The sequence below is a fragment of the Octodon degus genome, unplaced genomic scaffold, assembly GCF_000260255.1.
Source record: "Octodon degus isolate 3935 unplaced genomic scaffold, OctDeg1.0 scaffold00011, whole genome shotgun sequence".
NCBI lineage: Eukaryota > Metazoa > Chordata > Mammalia > Rodentia > Octodontidae > Octodon > Octodon degus.
This window is the reverse complement of record NW_004524587.1, coordinates 14,516,010-14,530,452: the sequence shown is the minus strand read 5'-3', so window position 1 is coordinate 14,530,452 and position 14,443 is coordinate 14,516,010. Positions and strand designations below refer to the sequence as shown.

The 14,443-nt window shown below is 44.0% G+C and overlaps 1 protein-coding gene and 1 pseudogene across 1 annotated transcript in view; one reads left to right on the top strand and one right to left on the bottom strand.

Moving 5' to 3' along the window:
* Positions 1-14,443, bottom strand: part of Ranbp10 (RAN binding protein 10) — a 75,710-nt gene that overhangs the window by 52,100 nt on the left and 9,167 nt on the right. The gene's annotated exons all lie outside the window — the stretch shown is intronic.
* Positions 1,786-2,252, top strand: LOC105741410 (annotated as a pseudogene).

The window sequence follows — 14,443 nt, the reverse complement described above, 5'->3', positions numbered from 1 at the left end:
AAAAATCCTTCTCTATCAAAATCCCAATGATGGTTTTTTAAAAAATCATTCATTCATTCATTCATTTATTTATTTGGTACAGGGTCTTACTGTGTAGTGCAGACTTGTAGTGATCTTCCTGTCTTGGCCTCCCCAGCATTGGGTTTACCTGCATGCGCCACCATGCACAGTGGTGCTGGAGCTGGCACAGGATGTGGTACTAGGTATCAAACCTGGATCCTTGAGCTTGCCAGACAGGTGCTTACACCGCAAAGCTATCTCCCCAGCCCCCAATGATGATTTTTGCAGAAATAGAAAAATTTATGTAAAATCTCAGGGACATTGAATAGCCAAAGCAATCTTCACAAAGATGCATGGAGTTGGAAATGAATCGTATTTCCTGATTTCAAAGGTTACTACAATGCCCTAGTATTTAAAACACTGTAGGTGGCTGGACATGGTGGCACATGACTATAATCCCAGCACTTGGAAGGCTGAGGCAGAAGGATTTCCATGGATTCAAGGTATTTTGAACTACATAGCAAGACCCTGTATCAAAAAAAAAAAAAAAAAAGTATGAGAGTGCATAGAGACAGGCATACAGATCAATAGAATGGTAACAGAAAGCCCAAAATTAAATTCTCTATATAATCAATTGATAGTGACAAATATCAAGACCATTCAAAGGGGAGTTATACAATAGTTTTTTCAACAAACAGTGATAGACATCTCAAAAACCATAACAAAGAAAAGTCAGGTATAATTGCATAAAGCCGTAGTCCTCCAGAAAGATCTCAAGTTTGAGACAAGCCTGGGAAACTCAGCAAAAATCTGTCTCAAAATAAATAAAAAGGTTTTAGAGCTGGGTGTGGGGACACACACCTTAATGCCAGTACTCAGGGGGCTGAGGCAGGAAGATTTTGTTGAGTTTGAGACCAGTCTGGGCTATAAACTAACCTCAGGGCCAGCCTGAACTGCACAGAGCGACCTTGTCTCAACTAATTAACTGGGGGCTGGGAGATGGCTCAGTAGACTAAGCGCTTCCTTGGCAAGTGCAAGGGCCTGAGTTCAAGCCCCAGTTCCACCAAACCCCCCCCCAAAAAAAACAAAACAAAAACAAAACCACTAATTAACTAAATAATAAATAAATAAATAATTAATTAATAAATAAATAAGTCAATAGTAGAGCACTTGCCTAGCATGTGGAAGACCCAAAGTTCAATCCCCAATGCTGCAAAACACACACACAAGAGATACCATTTTATACTCTTTACAGATGCCAAGAATAAACCAGTAAGGACAGAAGATAATGAAAGCCCAAACTCAAACATGTTGTCCTTGACACACTGTTGTGTCTTTACATCTAAGTGAGGCAGGAAGGTAGGATATAGTGAAGCTCACTGGAGAAGTAAGTGTGACCAAATTCCAGGATATACACACCAAATAATTCCCAAGGCCCCATATATGGAGTTCTCATATACTCCCATGACATGTGGAGAAACAGAGACAGAACACTACTGAAAGCACACTTCCATGCCCTATATTCCCTAAGATATGTTTATTTCAGTTTTGATCATGTTTTTCTCTTTATTCAACCCAAGTTTGTTCCACAGAGTCAGTTTCTCTTTTACCCTTCACTTTTCAAATAATGTCAATATTTTTGCTTGTTCAATTCTTTGCTCAAGGTGGAGCTACTTAGATGCGCCACGACTTCAGTGGCTAAATCATCTCTGTTCCTGCCTGAGTGGTGCCACCACCTCCTCTAGGAGACCGATGCAGTCAGCCAGCTCCTGCTCCACAATAACCATGTGCGACCGAAAGGCAGTGATCAAAAATGCAGACACGTCAGAAGAGATGCAACAGGATTTGGTGGACTGCACTACTCAGGCGCTGGAGGACCACAACATAGGACATTGTGGCCCAAATCAAGAAGGAGTTTGACAAGAAGTACAACCCTGGGGCTGGAGAGATGGCTCAGTGGTCTAAAGCACCTACTTGGAACTAGCTTGGCAAAGCATCAGGGACCTCGGTTCAATCCCCCAGCACCACATGCCAGCCAGCCCCGCCCCCTGGTGGGCTGAGCTGGCCCCCCCCCCCCTCTCTCTCTCTCTCTCTCAAATAAATAAAAAAAAAAAAAGAAGAAGAAGAAGTACAACCCTACCTGGCACTGCATTGTGGGGAGGAACTTCAGTATTTATGTGACGCAAGAAACCAAACACTTCATCTACTTCTACCTGGGCCAGGTGGCCATTCTTTTGTTCAAATTTGGTTAAAAGCAAGGACTGTGTCACACACAGTGATCCATCCAAAACCAAGGACTGCAGTCTAAATTCCAAATAGAGAGGCTGAAGACCTTCAGCCCTGCTAAGGGAACACCTCTATCTCTTTTGTATATATAGGGCATTCTCTGTACTAGTTTGTTGTGGTTATAAAACATTTAGCAAAATAGTAAATTTGTATTTATTTTCTGTTCCATATTTCTATGCCTCATATGTTTTTCTTTTAATCCATTCCTTTAAAATATAAATCTGTTGGCAATGTAAAAAAAAAAAAAATTCTTTGCTCAAGATGCGAAGAGGCAAGTACCCCCAAAACCCAGCATAAATAAAGAAGAGTGACTTTAGGAGGCTATATGACACTGGGTCTCCTCTCGTGAGCTCTGAAGACACAGAGAATGACTGCTGGGTACTTACTAAAGTTGACTAACAGCAAAAACAGGTAGATATATTTCTCTTTAGAGAAATCCTGAGATCATCCAATGCCTCCCATAAAGATCCCCTGTGCCAATATAGTACTGGGACACAAGTGAGGGGGGTCTGGACTCAGTCTTACCACTGTCAAGTCAAGGGCAAGCCAGAGAACCAAGGTGCCTAACTTGAAGGGATTCCTTGAGAAAGTATAAAAGCCAAGCTAAAATCTAGTAAAGGAGACAAAAGGTTAAACAAGGTACACAACATGTAGAAGCAGAAAAATACACAGGGCACAAAAGCAAGAAAGAGTCACACAATTAAGGAACTAAGGGTTCTGTGTAGATGGGTCACAGGCTGGACAGACCTAAAAACAGCCAAAGCATAAGAAAGAAACAGGCTGTACATAGGTAACCTGCAAGATAGCTTAAGGAGTTTGTACCTCACAGGCAGTAAAAAGGGAAGCCACAGAAGGGGTGTGGCAAGAGCACAGCTGATCAAACAGCCACTCTGTAGAAAGTGGATTTGAAGAAGCAGAACTGGATATTCCCAAAGCCATCCTGGTGGAAAATGACAAAGGCTGGACAAGGACAGGAGCAAGAGGGATGGAATAATGCAGAGCGCGCCAGGCACTCTTTAGAACATGGTGAACTAACTGGGTGGGGGAGGGGCTGGCGAGGCTCAAAACACTGCCCAGCAAAACCAGTCACCAAGTCAATTCTCTGAGACTCATTTGGAAATTCTAGAGGCAAAGTACTTGTCCAGAGTGACACTGACACTGAGCAAACTCCTAAATGAAAAAAACATCTGCAAGAAGCAAATATACTAGACACTCAGATTCAAATCTCACCTCTATCTCCCAAGTTCATCACGTGGGGGTTGGTTTTCCTTTGGCTTCTTAGGGCCTGCTTCATCAGCTATTTCCGGGAGTCAGGAAGCCCTCAGTGTAGCCATTCACCAGGATCAATCAGACAATGGAGAACTTGGGCTGACACTGGGGTGGGGGTGGGGAGACAGCTGGTGGATAATTGTATAACCCCACTCTGTTCACTAGTTTATACACTGGAAGTCCTTCCAGCAGTGGAAGCTGGTAAAGTAGCCCACCCTCAAAGGCCTGGATCTTAGGATAGTTAAAAACAAATGCCTGGCCCAGTATGGTAGCATACACCTTTAGTCCCTGTGCTTGGGAGGCTGAAGCAGGAAGATCATCTTGGAAGGCCAGCCTGGACTACATAGTGAGTCATGCTATAATACCTAGCCATGACTTGTCTCAAAAACCAACCAACCAAACAAACAAAAAACCCAAACAAACAAATGCTTTAACAGCTGGGTGTTATGGTACATGCCTTGAATCCCAACACTAGGAAGGTGAGGCAGGAAAATTTTGAGTTCAAGGCCAGCCTGGGCTATGCAAGGAATTCAAGGCCAGGGTGGACTATCTAATGAGTTTCAAACATCCCTCCATTTAAAAATGCCTATTTACTTGGGGTTGCCAAGAAGAAATGAGATAAACATTTGCTTCTCCGGTAGTAATGGGATAGACTATGCTAGGAACACAAGTAACAGGTAGTCTTCTGGTGACACAGATAGGAGGAAAGCAGCAAGAATGCCTACTCCCTAAGCAGAAGAGGGCCGACCAGATAACTCAGTGGACTAAAGCTGCCAGCTTAGGCAGAATGCAGCGGCTGTGGCTCTACCCTCAGCTTGCTATGCTGCCCCGGCCCAGCCCCCAGCCCTGGGGGCGTACTAAAACTGTGATTGAGACTGGGCATGATGGTGTGTGCCTGTAACCCCAGCACTTGGGAGGCTGAAAACAGAATCACTAGAGTCTGATCTACGTAGTGAGACCTTGTAGACCCTGTATTACATACAATAAAAAAAAAAAAAAAAACCAGTATGTACAGCACTTTGGATGTATCCTTCTGGCAGCAGAGGAGTCTAGGATGGGGGTTATTTACCTGAGCACAAGTGACACAGAGCATAAGTGACAATAAAGCTAATCCTCCCGATAAACTCCTTCTTCTATATGACAGCAACAAGGAAAGGAAATACCAATTCTTACAGAAGTCAGCCAGCCAGGAAGTACAGAGGGACAGCAGACAGGCACTCTGTCACACTAGGGCCATGTGTTAGCTTCTAACTTCTCAGTTTCTACCCTTTACTACCAAAACCACAGTACAAAGCTGGAGCTACAAGAACCGTCACTCTGGCCCCCATATGGTTATAGAGAAGAAGACACTAAGTGGGCAGCTGGGGTCAAGCTGAGTGGAGACACACCAAACAGCCACGTGAAGAGAAACAGCCATATCTGTAAATGGGCAGCAGAGGCCTCAGCCAACAGCACCCAGAGCAGGTGGCTGATCACACAGCCAGGAGTACCACACTACTCACCTGGGAGCGGGGGGCATACAGGTCCTGGAAAGGACTGCCTTGATTTTTTTATTTTTGTCTTCTGAGGTAGAGTCTTGCTATGCAGTAGTTCAAACTAAACTATGTAGCTCAGGCTGGCTTTGAATTCATTGCAACCCTCCTAAATGCTGGGATTACAGGTATTCACCACTATGCCTGACAGGATTGCCCTGAGTCATGCTGTAATACCAGTAACAGCTCCTAGGACATAAGCTGCCCACCACAAACCTCTGCCCTCTCTGTCCCACAAGCAACTGTGGTCATGTAGAGAGATGTAAGTATACTCAACAGTTTAAGACTGTTTTTTGTTTTCTTACTAGCTTTCCACATTGTTTTGTGGGACTGGAAATTAATTCCAGGGTCCTTGCACTTAAGTACATCTTACCCTGTCTTTTAATTTTGAAGGTCTCATCCAGATTTGGCTCCAAGTTGTGATCTTCCTGCATTGGTCTTCCAAAAGTGCTAAGACTACAACAATGCACTACCATATTCAACCCCAGACGTTTTTATTCTTTATTTTAAAACAAACTCTGGCTAAATTGTCTAGGCATGCCTCAAACTTGCACTCCTGCCTCAGTCTCCCAACTAGCTAGAATTATAGATGTATTCCACCATGCTCAGAGCAAGAGCTTCTACAATTAACATGGATTACTCTTATAATCATACCAAAAAAATCATTTTTTGGAACCAGCTAATAAAGAGCTGAATGACCCTCACCCATCTGACTCTCTTTGGATCATCTCAGAACAACATTTCAGTTATGGGGACACATTGGGAAATTTGGCTTTCATGGTCAGCTCCTCAGCCTACCAGAAACCTGAGACTTGACAGGACAGAGGCTCCATGGAAAGGAAAAGCAGAAACAGTCAAAATCCCTGCTGAGCAGGGGAGCTGGGACCTGGGCTCACATGGCACTTTGTGGTCCCAAGCACAACTCAAAGCACATGCTCAGGAGACCCTGCTGCAGCACAACAGACTCAGTACAGTTCCAATTTACTCCAGATTCTCCTGTGACCTAGGCAGGCTTGGTGTTGGACAGAGGACATGACCTTAGAAGCCAGGGCCGCTTGACTCTCACACCACCCACACACACTCCTTTGCTGTCCTCTCCCACTGGTGAGAGAGAGCTGGGAGTACCCCATCCAGGGACCCCTTGCACAACAAGTCTGGTGTTCCCTTCCTGTATTAAGGAAGGAAGCATTTAAAGTGTTTTAAATGGCAAGAGTACTTCACAGCAGGGCTCAGAGGCAATGCTCCAGGCTCTGAATGGTTGGTCTCATGTACTCCAGCTTAATTTAGGATGGTTGGTCTTAAGATTTCAAACCACATCTAAAATTCCCTATCACAAGAGGCCAAGCCAGAAGATCAAAGGACCCTGAGTTCCTTCTTGCTCTAACCTAGACACTTCAGTTCTTGGCAGAATAGCACCAATAATGACTGCTCTAACACAAATATGCTATTCCCACATGCAAATCCAAGATGAAGCAGAACTTCAGACAACACTCAAAAAATCACCAAGAAGCATGCTGGTACATGCCTATAATCTCAGCAATTTCAGATGCTAAAAGAGATTCCAAGTTTGAGTGCAGCCTGGGTAATTTATCCATTTATCAAGAATTGGTCTCAGAAAAAAAAAAAAAAAAAAAAAGGTTAAAAAGCCAGGCATGGGAATACATACCTGTAATCTCAGCACTCAGGATGCTGAGACAGAAGGGTCTGCCTTCTGAAGTCAGCCTAAGCTACCAAATGAGTTCAAGGCCACCTATATACTGAGACCCTGCCTCAATAATCTGCTGCGGAAAAAAAAAAAAAAAAAATACTGAGTAAGTAGGCATCATGGCACACACCTGTATCCCAGCACTCTGGGTGACTAATGCATCACTGAAATTTTGAGGCCAGCTTGGGCTACATAGTGAGTTCAAGACCAGCCTGAATGAATTACATAATGAGAACCTGTCCCAATATCCTCTCTCTCTCTCTCTCTCTCTCTCTCTCTCTCTCTCTCTCTCTCTCTCTCACACACACACACACACACACACACACACACAAAAGGAGGGCCTAGGGATATAATTCAGTGAAAAGGCTCAATCCTCACTGGCAAACAAAAATAAAAACAAAAACTGGGGCTGGGCAGATGGCTCAGTGGAATAAGTGCTTCCCTGGCAAGTGCAAGGGCCTGAGTTCAATCCCCAGTTCCCGATGGAAAAAAAGAGCCAGCGTTATCTTGAGCTGCCGAGATAGTTCAGTGGTTTAGAGCGCCTGCTTAGGCAAGCTTAGGTAGGCTCAGAGGACCACAGTTCGATTCCCAGCACCACATTAGGCGCCAGCCCCACCGTCAAGGTGGGCTGAGCCAGCAAAAAAAAAAAAAAAAACACAACGTAGTAAGCATAATATACACAAACAGTCCAATGGAACAGAACATAAAGGCCAGAAATAAACCCATACACTATGGTGAAATTCTTTTCAATAAGATTGCCAAGCCCAGGGGCTGGTGAGATGGCTCAGTGGTCTAAAGCACCTACTTAGAACAAGCTTAACAAAGCACAGGGACCGCGGTTCAATCCCCCAGCACCACATGCCAGCCAGCCCCGCCCCCTGGTGGGCTGAGCTGGTCACACACACACACATAAATAAATAAAATTAAAAAAAAAAAAAAAGATTGCCAAGCCCATTCAATGAAGGGAAAAAAACAGTCTCTTCAACAAATGAAGGGCCAGCCAAATAGCTCAGCAGATTAAAGTGCCTGCAAGCAGGCTCAGGGGCTGGGGGTTCGATCCTGGGCCTGCCGTGCAGGCCCCACCCCTGGGGCGTGCTGAGATGACAATTGAGACTGGGCGTGGTGACACATGCCTATAATCCCAGCTCTTGGGAGGCTGTAAATAGGCGGATCACTAGAGTCCGATCTAGTAGTGAGACCCTGAATATCCTATACCCCCTGTACACCCTTCCCTAAAAATACAGAAAAAAATAAAAGAAAGAAAAACTGGGGCAACTGTATTTCCACATGTAAGAGAATGAAATTGGACCCCTTCTCACATCATATTAAAATTAGGTCAAGAGGCTGGGGATAATAGGGCAAGGGAGATAGCTCAGTAGAATAAGCGCTTGCCTGGTAAGCACAAGGGCCTGAGTTCAAGCCCTGGTTCTGCCAAAAAAAAAAAAAAAAAAAAAAAGAGGCTGGGGATGTAGCTCAGTGGTAGAGCACCAATAAACCCTAGCACCAATAAAACAGAATTTTAAAAATTAAAAAAACCCTAAACATGATAGCTAAACTGACTATGGTAGCACATAGCTGTCATCCCAACTACTCTGAAGGCCAAGGCAAGTGGACCTCAAGTTTAAGGTCAACCTGAGCAATTTAGGAGTCCTGTCTCAGGGGGTCTGCCTGTTAGCTCAGTTTTTAAGCGCTTGCTCCTGCAAACACAGTCAGTTGCAGGATACCGTGGTTTGGTCCCCAGCTCCAACCTGCCCTTCAGGCAGCCTGAGGCACCAAAAAAAAGAGTCCTGTCTCAAAATAAAAAATAAATGGGTAAAGATATAGCTCAGTGGCAGAATATCCCTGGGCTCAATCCCAAATATGGGGGTGGGAGAGACAATGACCACCAACAGAAAAGGTGAAAATATTTTGAAATCACATGTATAATAAGGGTTTGGTTGGTTTGTGTTGTTGTTTTGTTTTTCTTTTTCTTTTTTGAGGCAGGGTCTCACTATGTAGTTCAGGCTGGCCCTCAACTTACTTTGTAGACCAAGCTGGCCTCAAACTCGCAGCAATCCTCCTTGTTCAGCTTCCCAAGAGCTGGGATTACAGGCATGCACCACCACAACTGGCTGGGTACAGTATCTATAATAACCTTAAAAATTCTTGTAACCCAATAATAAAAACCCAATCACAGGGCTGGAGAGATGGCTCAGTAGTCTAAAGCACCTACTTAGAACAAGTTTAGCAAAGCACTGGGACTGCGGTTCAATCCCCCAGCACCACATGCCAGCCAGCCCCGCCCCCTGGTGGGCTGAGCTGGCCACACACACACACACACACACACACAAATAAATAAATTAATTAATTAAAAAAAAAAAACCCAATCACAAAACAAAGGACTGAAAAGATATTTTTTCCAAGAAGATATACTAATAGCCATATGCAATAAGTATACGAAAAGATGCTCAATATTACTAGTCCTAAGAAGATGCACAACAAAACCACAATGAGTTAGGACTTCACACTTAAGAATGGCTGCATCAGGGAGGAAAAAGAGACAAAAAGGGAGGGAGGGAAGGAAGGAAGAAGGGAGGGAGAAAAAGAACAAGTATTGGTAAGAATGTGGACAAACTGGAACCTTCATCAAACACTGCGCAGTCACTGTGGAAAAGTTTAGTAATTCCTCAAAAAGTTATACAGACAGTGAGTTCAGAAGGATCGATGCAAAAACAAAAACAAAACAAATAAACAGGTACAATAATTTGGGGCTGGGGAGATGGTTCAATGGAATAAGCGCTTCCCTGGCAAGCACAAGGGCCTGAGTTCAATCCCCGGTTCCGAAAAAAAAAAATCAAATAAACAGAAGGATCGATGTTAGTTTGAGGAAAGCCTGGGCTACAAGTGAGTTCAAGGCCAGCCTGAACCACACAGAAAAACCCTGTCTCAAAAAGAACCCGCGCCCCCCCCCCAAAAAAAATTTACGCAGACAGCTTAGTGATCACACACTTGTGATCCCAGCATTCAAGAGGCTGAGCAAGGAGGATGGAACATTTAAAACCAGGCTGAGCTACATAATGAGTTTCTGGCCAGCCCGAGCTACAAAGCAAGATCCTATTCCAAAAAAACAAAATAACAATGAAGCCAGGTGTGGTGGTACATGTCTATAATCCCAGAACTGAGGAGGCTGGTGCAGGACAAGTCCGATAAGTCCAAGGCCAAAATAAAAGAAGGGGAAAGAGAGGAGTATGAGGTGGGGGAAGAGGAGGAAGAATGGGGGCAACAGGAGAAAAAAGAAAAACTTACATACTGAATTACCGGCATACGTACCAATTCCACTCTTAGGTATGTGCACAAAATAACTGAAACGAGAGATTCAAATAATATATGTGCAAACGTACATAGTAGCATTATCCACAACAGCCAAAAGGTAGAAATAACCCCAAGCACCCATCAACAAACGAACAGCTTTTATTTTATTTTAATGTATTTGGTACGGGGTCTCACTACGCTGCATGGACTCATAGTGATCCTCCTGTTTTCAAGCTCCCCAGAGCGGGGATTACAAGCATGCACCACCACACCTGGACTCAGTCACTGGCTCAGTGAGGCATGTGGGGCAGGGATGGATTCCCAGTCCCTACTCTTGCCTGAGTAGGCGTTTAGTCCTCTGAGCTATCTCGTGGGCCCAGAGGAACAGATTTTTAAAAATGGAGTATATACACACATACACACAGACCATGCACAGAGGCATTTTTTTTTTTTTTTTTGGTCTGGAAATCTAACTTAGGACCTTGTGCTTGCCAGGCAAGTGCTGTGCCACTGAGCTATATCCTTGGCCCGCACATAGGAATATTAATCAGCCATAAAATGGAATGAAGTTCTGATATAGGCTACAACACAGAAAAAAACTTGAAAGCCTTGTTACATGAACAACTCAGATACAAAAGAACAAACAGCACACCAGGCATGGTGGCTCATACCTGTAATCCCAACACATGGGAGACTGGAGGAGAAAAATCATCTTGATTTCAAGACCAGCCTGGACTACACAATGAATTCAAGGCTAGCCTGCACTACATTGTGAGACCCTATCTCAAAAACAAAAGACAAATATCATATAATTCCATTTATATTAACTATATAGAACAGGCAAATTCACAGAGACAAAATAAATTAAAAATAACCAGGGGCTAAGAGGAAAATAAGAATTGATGCTAAATGTGTTCAGAGTTTCTATCTGAGGTGATAGAAAAATTCTGCAAATAAATAATGGTGATGGTTGCATAACACTGTGAATGTAATTAGAATTACTGAATTTTACATGTATTACAGTTGGATAAAATGGTCTTATGTTGTAGATATTTCATGACACAAACACAGAGTCACACCCTTATGGCCCTGCATGCCAGCATTAGCCTCATCTGGCCTTTCCTGATAAGACAAGTAGGGCCCTGGCACAGAGCTCAATGGAAATCATCAGAGGATTCTGTATTCTGGCTTCATGTCAGGCTAGAAGAAAGAAGTTCCTCTCCAGTACTAGCACAGAGTAAATGAGAAGAGTGAAGAACATAGACCCAGCTCTTTTTACTTTCCATTGATTTCTTCTTAGAGGGAAAGTGAATTTTATGGGCTGACAAGCCCATAGATGCTTTTAATAACAATCGCATAACACACATGAACCAATAACCTTGGAACCTGAACACTTCTAATTTAAGTTCCATCAGTGGATGTCTTCAGATCCACAAGGCTGTGGTTGGAAGTAAAAGAGAGAAAAGAGGCAAGGTCCTCAGTCTCAGGGCTGAGGTGGCTTCTGGGAGCTAGGGGAAGGAAGAGCTCTGTTCCCACCCTCTCAGATGAAAGAACCAGGTACCAAGGCCCTTACCCCATACCTCCAAGGAGCTCCTAGAATCTCATCTGGCTGCTTGATCTTTTTTTTTTTTTTTTTCCTCGAATGCCTTCAGGGCACTTTTGGCCAGGGGGAGAGGTGTGAGGTTGGAACTCCAGCAACCTGAGGCTGACAGCTTTGTGGAAGCAGCCACTTAAAGGCCTGAGCTAGGGCCAGGCCCCCTGGCTGCTTGATCTTGATATCTAACACCTTAGCCACAGTTCAGCAGTCTGGAAATCTTGTTCCTATCAGAACTTGCCCCAGATAAAAGAAATCAACCACCTCTATAAGAGACAAGACTCTGGGACAGTGGCTACAAAACGGTCCCTGTGAGACACTAACTGACATTTATGTCTGAAATGAGAGCTAATATTTGGCAATGGGGATTTTATTTCAAAGCCTAAGAAGTCCACTTAAAGACATGAGCTGTTGTGACACTGCCTACTGTGTGCAAATGTTCTTCCAGTAGCCATACTCCACTCTCCAGGCCCCTCTGCTAGGAGGCCATGTAGTCACCCACTAAGCCAAATTCTGTGCAGTGCCCTCCAGGGGGATGAGAGATGAGAGCACAGGCCCAGCACTGTTCGGAGAACAGGCTCGGAGTAGAAGGGGGCTTGAAGCAGGATTTGCTCACACACAAAGATGGCTCTGAGTGTGGGTCACAAGACCCTTGTGTACACCTACTGCCACCAGTACCATCAAAGCACACAGAAAGCCCACCAGACAGGAAGCAGCGTAACAGTCTCCATAGATGACTCCAATGTGGGTTCTACACTTCTCGAAAGGGCTGCCACAGTCAGCTCAAGCACCAAACCTTGACTTTCCAGAGCCTGCTGCATTCAAAAACAAAATGTACTGTGCTTAATCAAAAGGTGATAACCACTTGATGCTCCAGCTTAAATTGAGAGGTTCCTACTAAGTCTTACATCTGTAGTCTTTGGGTCCTAACCTCTACCTCTGTGTGTGTTTAACTATAAGGCTGGAGCACAGCTGTGTATGAACATTACCTTTGACTCTAGTTTCATATTCATCTAGCAACTGGCCTTGAAGCTGGATGTAGGTGGTGTATGCCTGAAATTCCAGCACTCTGCAAGGCTGAGACAGGAGGATAGCAAATTCAAGCCTAGCTTGGGCAATTTAGCAACTTAGACAAGACCCTGAATCTCAACATAAAACATAAAAAAGGAGTACTGAGGAGGTAGCTCAGTGCAAAGGCCCTGGGTTCAATCTCCAGATGAGGAAAGGAAAGGAAAGGAAAGGAAAGGAAAGGAAAGGAAAGGAAAGGAAAGGAAAGGAAAGGAAAGGAGAAAAGGGGAAGGGAAAAAGGAAAGAGGGAAGGTGGGAAGAAGGGAAGGAGGGAGGGAGGAAGGAGGGAAGAAGGAAACTGGGCTTGACTTTGCAGGTTTTTAATGTTTCATATAGAGTTTTTCATTATATTCAGCCAGAGATCTAGAAGGGTTTTCATTTTTGCACTTGCCTCTACTGAGGAAATGTACATTATTATTGTGCAATAAGCCCGTTTATTTAAACCTACATCTGCATCTCTATGTCACTCTACTTTTATTTTTTTTAGAATAGAGTCTCACTATGTTGCCCAAGCTGGCCTCAAACTCCTGAGCTTAAGTGATGCTTCTGCCTCAGCTTCCCAGGAAGTTGAGACTTAGCACATACCACCTCACATGGCTCTATTTTTAAAACATACATTATGTCAGGTTTTGAAAGGTTATTATTATTATTATTATTTTAGTTCAAAAAATTACCTAGCTGGGGCCAGGGAGATGGCTCAGTAGAATAAGCGCTTGCCTGGCAAGCACAAGGATCTGAGTTCAATCCCCAGTTCTGCTAAAAAAAATTACCTAGCTGATTCCTCAGCCCCTCCCCCATGTCCCCCATGTCAGCCTGCATAAGCAAAACCCTGTCTTAAAAAGAACAACAACAGGGGCTGGGGAGATGGCTCAGTGGAATAAGCACTTCCCTGGCAAGCACAAGGGCCTGAGTTCAATCCCCAGTTCCGCACAAAAAAAAAAAAAAAAAAAAAAGAGAGAGAGAGAACAACAACAAAAATTACCTGGCCGCTTGAATGCAGCTCCATGGTAGGGCCCTTACCTAGCATGCACAAGGCCCTGGGCTCAATCCCCAGCACAGATAAAAAGAAAAAAAAAGTTAATTTTGGGTAAAGTTATACACACACACACACACTTTTGGTCTGTTTTAAAAAAGCAAATATAGGGTCTGGGGAGATAGCTCGGTGGTCTAAGTGCCTGCCTGGCAAGCTCAAGGACCTGGCTTCAATTCCCAGTACCACATTCTGTGCCAGTCTGAGCTGTATAGCAAGACCCTGTACAAATAAATACATAAACGGGGGAGGGGGAAGCAAATGTAAACCTAAGCATAGGGGCACACACCTGTAATCCTAGCACTCGGGAAGCAGTAGGACTGCCTCAAGTTTGAGACAAGCCCAAACTACAGTGAGTTCAAGGCCAGCCTGAACTACATAGCAAGACTGTATCTCAAGAAACACTGTACCTAAATGAACGAAGAAAAAAACAATATAAGGCAGGCATGGTAGCATATGCTTGTAACTGCAGCAATTGGGAGGCTGAAGCAGGAGGATTCTGAGTTTCAAGCCAACTTGGGCAACTTCATGAGACCATGTTCCATGAGGGCAAATAAAAAAGGCAAACGTAACTACTGATAAACTCCTGGCACAAAAGTAAAGAAAACAGACCATTCTAATAAAATTAAAAAGAAAGAAAGAAAGAAAGAAAGAAAGAAAGAAAGAAA